The sequence below is a fragment of the Atractosteus spatula genome, chromosome 22, assembly GCF_055471065.1.
Source record: "Atractosteus spatula isolate fAtrSpa1 chromosome 22, fAtrSpa1.hap1, whole genome shotgun sequence".
NCBI lineage: Eukaryota > Metazoa > Chordata > Actinopteri > Semionotiformes > Lepisosteidae > Atractosteus > Atractosteus spatula.
Genome location: NC_142727.1, coordinates 17,279,233 through 17,291,107, shown reverse-complemented (window position 1 = coordinate 17,291,107; position 11,875 = coordinate 17,279,233). Strand labels below are relative to the sequence as shown.

At 46.2% G+C, this 11,875-nt stretch overlaps 1 long non-coding RNA gene across 1 annotated transcript; it reads left to right on the top strand.

Annotated features, from left to right (window-relative positions):
* The first annotated feature begins 5,292 nt into the window (after window positions 1–5,292).
* LOC148816905 (uncharacterized) lies at window positions 5,293–10,500 on the top strand. The gene is made up of 3 exons (XR_016094728.1): window positions 5,293–5,497; window positions 9,634–10,190; window positions 10,310–10,500. It is a non-coding gene; the product is annotated as an uncharacterized LOC148816905 (long non-coding RNA).
* Window positions 10,501–11,875: the final 1,375 nt, after the last annotated feature.

The window sequence follows — 11,875 nt, the reverse complement described above, 5'->3', positions numbered from 1 at the left end:
TGACGGGGGGGGGCGCGCTCTCTGCTTCGTGCGCCCTGACGGGGGGGGGGCGCGCTCTCTGCTTCGTGCGCCCTGACGGGGGGGGGCGCGCTCTCTGCTTCGTGCGCACTGTCGATGAGGATGATGATTCTCAGCCTTGCCTGATCCATACAGGCGATTGCACCGCATACGAGCCTGCCCCGAGCACAATCCCAATTAGGCTCCCATTTAGACTCCTCACGTATTGTAAATAATAGTTCGTATATATTGACAAATTAAGAGAGGCTATACCGAGCGGGGGTACACTACTAGACAAACACGGATTTGTTATTAACCTACTCGCAGCTCGACGTGTTTTCCAACATAGTCAGCAAGTATACGGTGCGTTATCTTTTATGTTATCATGATGGTACCGTTCTGAACAAAAGAGAAATCTTCGCTTTCAGCTGTTCTTACAGAATTGTATACATGATAGAGATGTACGTGAATCCAGCATAAAGTAGTAATAAACACCGGTAGCGGGAATAAACAGGACAGTGACTCTAGTTGGAAACGAGAATTGCTCCAGCGTGGCTACGCCGTGTGTTCGTGTTGTGGTGGTTTTACACTTTTTTCCTTCATCCCTTGTTTCCCGTCTTGTGCGGGTCTCGAACCCACAGCGCCCCCGCGCGATGCTCTTGGGCGCGCAGAGAACTCACTCGCGCACAGTGAAGCGGCACGCGGTTACTCCCCTCCTCATCCTGAGCACTAATACTAAAACACCGAGAACTCGTCATGAACGCAGCTGAACCCCGAACCAGATTTCAATCATTCAGCAGTGATGCTGCACGGTGACAGTGCAGTCTCCCACAGGTTCAGTGTGCTCTTCTGCAGAGGCTTGTACTGAGCTCAAAACAAGCGATTCAGATCACTGGTGCACATGGAAGGGCTCAGCTTGAGCATCCAAATACAGATTCCAAATATTCCCATGAGAAAGTGTTCTCCCAGCCTGTGGAACTGAGTGGGGCAGGACACTGGAAGAGAGTGATTACTCTTGCCGGCGCTGTGTGCACAAACACTAAGAGTCTCTGGTGGAAGGTGGAATACAAGCGCATAAACAGACATTCACAATAATCAAGGACAATAGTTCTCAAAATGAGAGTATAAATTCATCAGCTACCATTAACTGAGAATTAATTTCAAGTCAGAATTAAACATTACTCAGATATGACACTGAAAGCCAGGATGAGATCTAGAAATCTGTTAAAAAATACCCAAAAGATCAGAACCTTTGAAAAACTCACAGCAGAATCGTGATTAATAGAAAACAGACTTTAATGACATCTTAGGAAGTTGTGACATCAGTTCCATTCACTTATACAGACTGAAGTGATTGACTAGCCTCCATTAGTAACTGATAGGGAGAATGAAAGCTATTTGTACATCAATCAGAAGCGTTCAGTAAAAACAACCAAAAACAAACTTTCTAGTGAAGAACAAAATTAAGTGAAATCAAAGCTCATTCAATTAACTTCCTTAGATAAAGACTTTACTACTAACTATAAAGAAACACTCAAAATGTATCAAGTTGACAATTCTACCCCAAGAAGCAGCTGTACACAGTTATATCTAGTTCATACACACAGATAATATCTCAACGCTGCTGGAGAAGGACAGGGGCTCATGGTGTGGGAATCAGGAGTATATGAAAGGAGAATCCTTTATTTTGCACAGCACTCGACATCTTACACAGTGTTTGAGTAAAAGTATACAAAGCAACAGGGAGACAGGAAGAAACTAAAACAGATTGAACTCGTACACACTTTCTCACAACTCCTGTGGCTGCTGTTGTGGACAGTTCACTGCGTTGGTGGTCTTGACTGTAAAGGGCTGATGGAAATTAACTCTGTGGGAATAAGTGAGATTTAAGGAGACAGGAGAGGAGAAAAAGAATGGAAACAGATGGAGTTCAGGGGTTTCAGTTTGTAGTCATTTGGAAGATCAAGTAGAGACTGACAAGCAGTGTACCTGCAGCCTGCAGCAGTATATCTTTCATCTTCAGGAGGGCTTGAAGAAGGACACACAGATAAAGGAAATGACACTGGATCCAGAACAGTGAAAAAAATGGAAACATAAAACATAAAACATAAAACCTTTAAATATGTAGATGTTGGAGTGGGGAGCTGTATCGGTGTGTGTTGGCTGCAAAGGAACCAGGTGAATTTCACTGAAAAATAGACAGGATCACCTGAAAAAGACTCTACAGCAAAAATGTTTCTCCTTCATCTTTCAGCTTGAAATCCAGATTTACTTGTTTGAACAAGGAGGTAGAAGAGTCAGAGTGGGGACAAACCTGGAGTCCTGGATGCTGAGACTCAGGAGGAGGTTCGATCACGTCAATCCAGCCTCATCAGAGCAGGAGGAGACGAACTGTGTCAGAGGCAGCGCAGACAACAGGTACGGACCCGGGGTCACAGGCAGGGCGATCGGCTGAACAGTGAGAGAGAGACGGGGGCAATCGGACAGAGGGAACGAGTGAGATTGATGGAGGAAGGGTCAGGAGACAGAGGCAGCTTCCAAGATGCCTCATCACAATCCTCCACGAGATCAGTGCCCTGAAAGTTACAGAGAGGGGAACAGGTGGAGCACAAGCAGTCTTGGGGACTTGGAAATTTAATATTTCTAAAGTCTCTAAAGCTCTCTAATATTTTGTGTTGATTCATTTTCAAACAAGTTTCAAGTATTCTGCCACAACGGGGCAGCAGTCTGAGCTCTGATTTAGTGATGGACAGCTCTTCCTCTGAGCTGAGATGTTGATCACATGTAGAAGAGTGAGGACTGGGGTAGTAGTGGGGTTAGGGAGTGGACATGCCATCAACATCTGAACCCAGAGGGAGTGCTTAAGACACGCGATACTCCTGTGGTTGTCAGAGTTCACTGTGAATCTTCAGCTTTTATTTGAAGAGATCTGGAACATTAGCGACAGAGGAAGAAGCATAGAAAGGTAAAATAATACATTGAGATAGAGGGAGAGGGACAAGACAGTTTGAAAGAGAACGTTTCAGGTTTAAAATCAATTGCTAGGCAGCAAAAAACATCCTTCAGTATTACTGAGACCACGAGTCCTTGTCGTGCTCCAGAGTGAGAGAGCTGGAGAGAAAATACCGAAACGTACCTCTCAGCTCGTACATGGTTCCGCTAGACTGCCCGGAGATGTGGTTTTGTGCGCGATATAGAGAGAAAGGAGTGAGGTCTGTTAGTCAGAGTTGAAGAGCAGGGTTTGCAGGACATGAGAGGGGCGAATATCTACAGGATTCGCCCATCAGTTTGAAGCACAGCCCGGTGAAATAAGAATAAGAAATACACAGACAGAGAACATTCTCACAAAACAGTTCCAGACTATCGCGGGCACAATAATGTCATACAGGTGTCAATGCACGAAGCAGTCAAGCTTAAAACGCGTTTGCACACGATACTTACTGCCCTCTCTCGTGTCCGGCCCTCGCGCGTAAGGAGGAGAAACGGACGGGCCAGAATTTATAGGCCGTGGAGCCACAATGACCAATAAACAGGCGAGACGACATCAGTCGTGGCCCCTCCCACCCAATACCCTTTATTAATATTCAATATTTAGCGGCGATTTTACAATGAAACAAATGTGTAGTTCGTCCTCCCAACGCATGAGGGCGGTCCAACCCCACCCTCTGCGTCGAGGAGGCGGGACTGGGCGGCGTGACGTCAAGACTCCTGATTGGCTGAGGCTGCTCGTATTTAAATTAGCCCCGCCCCCGTGACGGCTTTTCCGGAAGTTCTGCCAAAATTAGGAGCAGAGCGTTTTGAATGGCGTTTTCTCGGTTTGTATTGCTTTTTGGCTTACTTTTTTAGTGGGATCGTTATAACACCGTGCGGAATTGCTGCGGCGATATATCGGACCCCCTTGACTTTCAGCTCGTGAGTAAAAAGCGATTATTTTGTTGTTTGCGTTGGATCAGCAAGATGGCGACGGGAGCTAATTTGCATTTATTAAAATTAGAGGCCGATCGCTTGTATTTTAATGAGCTAATTTGCATTTGTGTTGTTAATGTAATGTGGTTTTCGCTAGAATTGTGAATTGAGAATTTATTGTATATGCTAAACCAAAACGTTCACTTTACATACGTGAGTACAAAGTGATTTTTGTTGTGTTTTATTAGTAAAACGTCGGTGTTGACACCGTCATTTGCATTTAAATCTGCATATTATATGTTTATATTATAATCAGGCATCAGCTACTTGTATAATAATGAGTTAATTATATGTATGTTGTTAAATTGAACTAATTTTAAAAGCAATTGTATTGGATGGTGTTTTTTCCAGATATATTTCGTGTTTACTTGTACCGAACAAATACCTAAAACTGCCTAAAACTGTTATACTGTTTATTTTTTGTTAGTAAGACGTCGGCGTTAAAACTCTTATTTGCATTTTAATTTGTATTAAAATTGTTCACAATTTTTTTCGATATGAACTGTATGTATTTGTTTTACTTTTTCAACCGGCAAAAAATGATTTAAAGTTTGATTTTGTAGGTTCTAAAATGTATGTTTACATTATACTGAATAAAAATCAAGTTCAAATTTCTTTTAATTCTTGATTATTTGTCTTTCTTGGATAAGTTGTTTTTAAAGAAACTATTTTGATGCCTTTTGCATCGCATTAATCTAAAATGTTTAAATGTTTCAGAAATTTAAAACATTTAAGGGGTTGCTGATTAACTTTTTATTCTGTAGTTTACATTTCAAATTATACTAAGTAATTATAATGAGTACATTGTTTATTTATGAGTTCATTAAAGGTCTTTAGCATTAAACAAAGCACTCCCAGGGCAGGGCTTGGAGACGGATATTTGTGATTGGACTTAATGTCTTGTCAATCTTAAAAACACACCCTTTTAGAACAGCGTCATAGTTGGGGGTGTGGTGTTTTGATTGACATGTCTTTCAACCAATCAGAATCGTGGAGTAAGACTTTAAAATCATAGTCCTAAGTCCTTCCCAATCAGATTGATTGTGGGGCGGGACATGGGCGTGGTTGTGGAATTTGACCAATCATTAGAGAGTAAAAATTGTGGGGGTGGGCTTTAAGCCAAACATTTTGATTGGTCGGCATAACGTTGCATAAGTGACGCCCCTCATTAATAATGCACCACACCCCCTCATTAATAATGCGACACGCCCCTTGACAACCACGCCCCCTCATTAGTATTCATGCGGTCGGTTCGTGTGCCTCCTTTTCTTCGGTTTTATGTTTGTGTTAAAATAATGTTACCAAGAAAACAAGACAGAACTCTGAATTCTTTATTAAGTGTTGCAGCATACAAATCAAAGACTGTTGGTTACAATGAGTTACAGCAAATACAGAGCGAGTTACAGAATCACAAGTAACCGCGTCCGTGGTGGTGATTTCCTTTCCAGCCACAGCAGTCTGGTCGGTGCGGGATGGGTTCTGTGCGGGCGGCAGGGACAGCAGCCAGGGGAGACCTGAAACACAAGAAAAACAGGTAAGTGACAGCGACAGCAGGCAGATGCAGTGAGGAGAGACAGGCAGAGGAGCACAGGGAGTCACTGGGCAGTACAGCACACCTCGCTTTGCGGGACACGGGCTCGTCCTGCTGTCGGGAAAAGTGAAACTAAGGCTGTGTGCTTCTGACCTTCAAACTGTCTCCTTCATGTGACGGGTGATGCTTACGCTCTATTTGTGATGCAGGGGTAGAAGCCACACGACTTACGTTTTATTAATTTTAACATTCAGTCACCTCTAAGGGGTCAGTGAGTCTCTACAAGACGCCGTTTGTTCACATCGCGCTACAGAGACATGGTTTGTTTGCGTGACCTGGGTTGTGGTTCTTATGATATAGATTTTAAAATATTTAGTTCTACGCACACCAGCATTCTGCTGCCGGTTTTCAAGTTGGAAACTTTTGCTTCGTTTCAGGTCTGTCTTGGCTTTCTAAAACTAATGTTGCGCTTTAAGCAATGTGTATGAACCGGGGTCACACAAAGCGAGGTGTGGCTGCAGTGTACCGACATCACATCTGTCCCGGGACAGTGCGGGGCTACTGAGCACTGGCTCATACATGGGATCTAGGCTGGTGGAGAGGATTGGTTTTATAATAACCGAGCTCCAGCGAGCTACAGGGAAGGGGCTGTTCCTACTAATCAAGTGCTCCCGAGGACCAGATCTGGTTCTCAGTTTGCTCAAAGGCGCAGAGACCTCAGCTACACAACAAATCACGTCAGCCCCCTGCATTGGTATATACGGCAGGACTCGCGCTGTCTACACACACTACCCCCCCACCCCAATGAGCCACAACTTTACAGTCAAGCAATTTTTATTTGTGAGAAGGAGATGAATGTAGCCAGTAGAATACAGTTCTGGAATTGAATGCACACACTTGATCATATGCAAGTACAAACAGTTCAACTCCTGCGCTTCAAACAGGAAAGACTGGGACACATGTGGTTGTAGATCCCTCTGAGGCAATAGCTGCCTGCAGTCTGGACACAATGAGCTCACTGTTCTCTGTGATCTGAGCCACTTTGCAGCTGCAGAGGTGTCTATTCCTGAGAGTTTAGGGCTTTGGTGTTCTTCACTATGTACACTGCTGCTGATTGTGATGTGGAGTGACTTCCTGGCTGAGGTGTTCCTGCTGAAGACAGGGAGGTGTTACAAAGCCCCAGACTTCAGCTCTCACCTTCAATAATCCAGAACATTGATACCGGAAAACATGCCTAAAATGGAGTTGCAGTCACACAATGTCAGATTAATTGTGTATGTCAGAATTCAGGATTAGTGCCAATTAATAAAAGTTCCCTTGGTGTAGTGAGAGAGTGCCTGTATAATATCTTGGTGTGGGGATTCACTACAGCTCACCCTAGAGATCAGTCAGATTCTGCGCACCTTGGCAATCTATAATCTCAGTCCCCTGTGAGCAATGAACAGTAGGAGTGGTGGCAAGTTTAACCTCATCCTCTGTTCTAACCTATTGGCACACCTTCACTCTACACACATTTCAGAGCACGAGTCAGTCAATGAGCACCTGTACTCCCGGTCTTCCCCAGAGATGAGGAATTACCGTTCTTGAGGTGCTCTTGCTTGAATAAGTACTTCAGCAAGTAACGATGCTCAACTTGATTGAAATCTGCAGACAGACTTGGACAGTTTCTATTTTCTCCTGCAGACCTCATTGGTTGCATTGATTAGCTGTTTGGAGTTATTGTCATGCTGCATGGTGAATCACTCTCCAGCAAGTATGGAGGCATCTTCCCCTACATTTGAGACTGTGGTTCTGTCAACTACAGAAAGCATTCTGCTGCTGCCATCATGAGCAGCATTAATACAGATGAGTGAACCAGTTGGAGACACTCATGCATCCCCAGGCCATGACATTACCTCCACCAGGCTTCAGAATGTGCTCCGAGTACAGAGATGAAAGGTTCAAGTGTGCAGACAGAAAGGAGCTGCAGATGCTCCACAGAACAGCACCTCATCTGTGAGTCATGGCCTGGCCTGGGGAGATCATGAGGAGATTTCTGCACCTTTACACCTCCATCAGCACTAATGTACTGGGTGTTGTGGATTCGGAGCCAAGATACTTCAGCAACACCTCAATGTCTTCTGCACTCCCCCCTGAGCTCAGATGTTGATCACATGTACAGGGTGAGGATTAGGATCAGAGGTGGTGTTAGTCAGACACCATACATGTCATCTACATCTCAACTTGGAGGATGCACATCAAATATTCAGGTGTTGTGGCATTCTGTCATAATTCATAATGCAACCAAGGAGGTCATCAGGAGCAGAACTGTGAAAAACCTTACAACGATCAAGTTAGCTTTCAGCTTTCAATCCAGTGGAACAGAAAGAAATAACTAAAGTATGATCACCTGAAGATCAAAGTACTCAGTGGCAGCAGGAGTTTCTAGGTTGATTACCGAGTGAACTCAATGGGTCACAGACATTATTTACTTCAATATGCAGGACTGAAGACAGGATGTTTTTACTGGAATATGATCAAATGTGTGCACAGAATCCAAAAGTAAAATAATCCCTCAAATTACCATTGTGTTCAGTACATATTGCTTGACTGTAAAGCCTAAATTGACATTGCAATATTCATGCAGATGCGGGACACCTTTGAAATGAAACCCAGCATGATCTAGTGTTCCATTGTATCAATACACCTTGACAGGAGGGGTCTCAGTGACGAGCAGTGGGATGAATTAATGTGATCTGTTCGCATGTTGTGCTGTTAGAATTAATGCTCTAGACCATGAAAAAGATTTGACTTTCTTTGGGTGTGAGGGCAGCTGAAGCTCTTAGTGAAATGCTTGTTCAGGCTGCAGTAAAAGCCTGCTTGTTTCAATGTGCTCAGTGTGGGAGAATTCCCCACTGAAAGGGACATTTATTCTGGCTGTGGAGTTCTCAACTGAAGAAGTCAGCTACAATTATCCTTAGCACTGTCACTACTGAGTCCTGGTGTCTGAATAATGTTCACGCACTAACCACAGCATTCACTCGGTCCACATCTCCAGAAAACGGCTCCTTCCCCTGCGACAGTCGAGTTCACCCCAACACAACCGCAGGAGAGCTGCTGTGTGGTTTGCATGCTTTCAGAAAGCAGGTGAGGGGCAGGAACCATTAACAGATCATCAAGAAAATTATAAACTGAAAATATTGAGCCTGGTTTAAGAAGTGCTGAGAATTAGAATCTTTACCTCAACACACCTTGACCTTGGTTAATGAGAACCTATTGTTTTCAGTCTCCGAGCCTCTTCAGACTCCTGTTCGGTCTCAAGGTGACTCCACAGCCAGAACCTTTTTCTCATCTCCTTCCCCAGTGTGGGATTGACTCTTGCTTGTTGCTGATCTCTATTTCCTGTGAGCAGCATTGCCTTGAGGTGGATAAAGAGCATGAGTGGGCAGTGTAGTGTCAGTGTGGGAGCCTATCCTGTCTCAGGGTATTGCACTGTGAAGGTGGGACCTTGATCTAGCTGTGCAGCCTCTCCAGTCCACTGCATTCCAGTTACTGAACACAAATCTGTTGAATTCATGATTTTAATAACATTTAGGACTGGGGAGCTGGTTGTGTTATATTACTGCAGTACAGTGCACTGGAAGGGCTGCAAATTGTGTAGCTCCACCTAAAAGCTTTTTACCAAGTAAGGTTTATCCTTGTACTTTCTGCACTCGGGCTGTTTGAAAACTCGCTGGTTAACAGCCGAGACGAGCAGCTCCGGGATCCGCCGCCCCTATTGGCCGAGTCTGAATGAGAAGGCAGGTGCGGTCAGTCTGCAATTAGACTTCAATCCGCGGCTCTTTAGCGGTTCCGACAGCCGGGTCGCTTCTTCGCCTTTAAATAGCGAGTTTGCAAACAAAGAAAGTTTCGAAAATTTACCGTTTCTCTCGGACACTTTCGGGGCGCTTTTTTATCACGACGGTTCAAGAACACGGGGCTTTAAATGCGAATTATTTTGAAACTTACTTTGATGCAGCTGTTGGACGGGCGGACTCGTGGCTTCGAGTCTGCGGAGAGAAAATTGGTGTTAAAATTGAACCTACAGCTTTCATATTGATGTTTTTTACTCTTTTTTCGTTTTACCTGTATAATACGCTTTTTTCTCGTTTGTATTCTAGGCTTGTGCAGTATCCTGGCGAGGCTCTGGGCTGTAAACGGCGGCTGTCGGGTCCTTCTCGGCGTGGAGACCTGAGCGCAGACCCACCCGTATACCGAGTGACCGGAGCTCCGCGGCGGATTCACAGGCGGGTCCGAGTCTCTTCTTCCTAGAGGCCGAGAGACCCGGTCAGGAAAGCGCAGCTTCAAGACCCGTTTAGGACTGAAAACCACTTTCACAGGGGCTTCGTCGCTTACCGGTATCGCCCACTCCCGGTCCCGGCGAGTCCAACGGTAGCGGGTCCTTGTGGTTCCGGTCGACGTGCAGCTGCGGGTCCGGCTGGGTTTTCATCCTCCGGAGCCGGTTTGCATGAAGACGCGCCGACCGCTCTGTACAGCCTCTAACTGGGGAAGCTCGTAGCTTGACTTACCGGTACCTGCCCGCAGGACCCTGGAGCCCAGCCGTGTGAGACCCGGTGTGAAGACTGAACCCCCCGGTGTGAGAGGAGAGAGAAACCGCTTACCTTGCTCTCGACACGCCGGCTGCTCCCGTCCTGCTGTAAAGGTTAAAGCGAGAGAGGTAAAACTTGCTATGAATGAATTTCTCCTTGAACAGCGTTGCTTATTCTGGCGAAACCTGCAAAAAAGGTTTAGTGCATGTATGAGAATTTCAAACGCTTTTTGTTTTTTCTTTTCCAGCAGCCGAGCAAAGCGCCTGTACCGGGAGAGCAGCGAGGTACCAGTCGCGGTCTCCCGGCCGGCCGGCAGCCAGACTCCCCCCCACCGCGGCCGCGGCCCCCACCTCCCCTCCCTGGACCGGGACCCCAACCTGCAGGAGCTGGAGGACAGACCCGCCCCTATTTATAACGTGAACCCCCTGATGAGCGCGAAAAGGACGAAAAAGGTAGCTAATTAAGAGACACCTGGGACCGAGATGGGACTGCGGATACCGGTATACTCACACTGCTGTGTATTGTAATTGTTTCATTGCTTTATATCTTTATTTGCTGTAATAAACGGTTTAATTGTTAATTGGTTTGATTATTCTGACAGGGTTTGGGTGCGGGGGGGGCGGGGTACAGGGGTGTAGAGAGCCGTCAATCGGGTCCCCCTGTAAACAGCCACACCAAGCGGCTCGCAGCGCTCCAGCCTCCGGGCACTGTCACTGTCGGGGAGCCGGGAGGCGCTGGCCTGCGGCCTAGACTGCAGCCTCCATCCCCGCCCTCGAGTAGAGAGCCGTGCCGGCCCGAGGACACTCGCAGCCCGGTAGGTGAAGGATGACGCTCCGAGCGGCTGAGGGAACGCGTCCCGTCACCATGGTGACTGAAGGTAGGGGGTGTGGCTGTGCTGCAGGGCGGAGCTCAGTGTTAATAGTATCCAATCAGCGTGTGGAAGAGGTGGGGGTAACAACAGCCAATCGGAAGAACTCAAGTTCAGTTAGTGAGAAAAATATCAGCGGAGCCAGGCGGGTCTCGAACCCGGGGCTTTGGGGTGGAGATGGGGAAGAGTCGGGGTTTAGCTGAGCGAGCTATACTTCCTGCCAAATCTGGAGTAACTCTGCGGTCATACTTATCTGGCAAAAATTCGCGAAACGAAAAAAAAAAATAAAAAAATAAAAAAGTATCCCTCCTCCTCTTGCAATTCTAAAAGTAGTATCTCTGCTCATCTACTTTGTTGCGGGATTTTATAAAACGTTTTGAGATGTGCGGAGACGCGCGGATTTGAACCCAGACTCTCACCTCCCATAGCCCAGCATCCTACAGGATGAGCCATAGTGCCGAGACTCAATAACGCCCCCTCCAAACAAAAAAAGCTTTAAAACTGCGATTCACTCCTCCTGCACTCAACAGGCCCCCTTCTGTAATAAAGACAACTCTGCTGGCTGAAAAGTATTTGATATTCATGATGTTCTTGCATAGTACAGGTACTTGGAGCCGCACTGGGTACTGCTGTGATCCTGCACACTGTTCAGGGTGGGTGTCAGTCCTGCCTACTGCACAGGACTCTGCTTCACTGTGAACTGTGGTTCAGTGAGTCGCTGTGGCTCCCCCTCGTCTGCCTGTAGGTATATCTGACTCTGCTGTGTAGAACACAGTTAGACTTGTATTGCATGCGGATAATTAAGCTCTACTCTTCCAGTGTTCCCCATGAGATCCCCGTCCGTCAACAGGCACAGAGCTCATGTCAGAAGTTCCCCCGAAACTCTTCGATTTCAGCCACAGACACTGGAAAGAAAGCCTGAGTGTACAACAATAAAAAACAAGA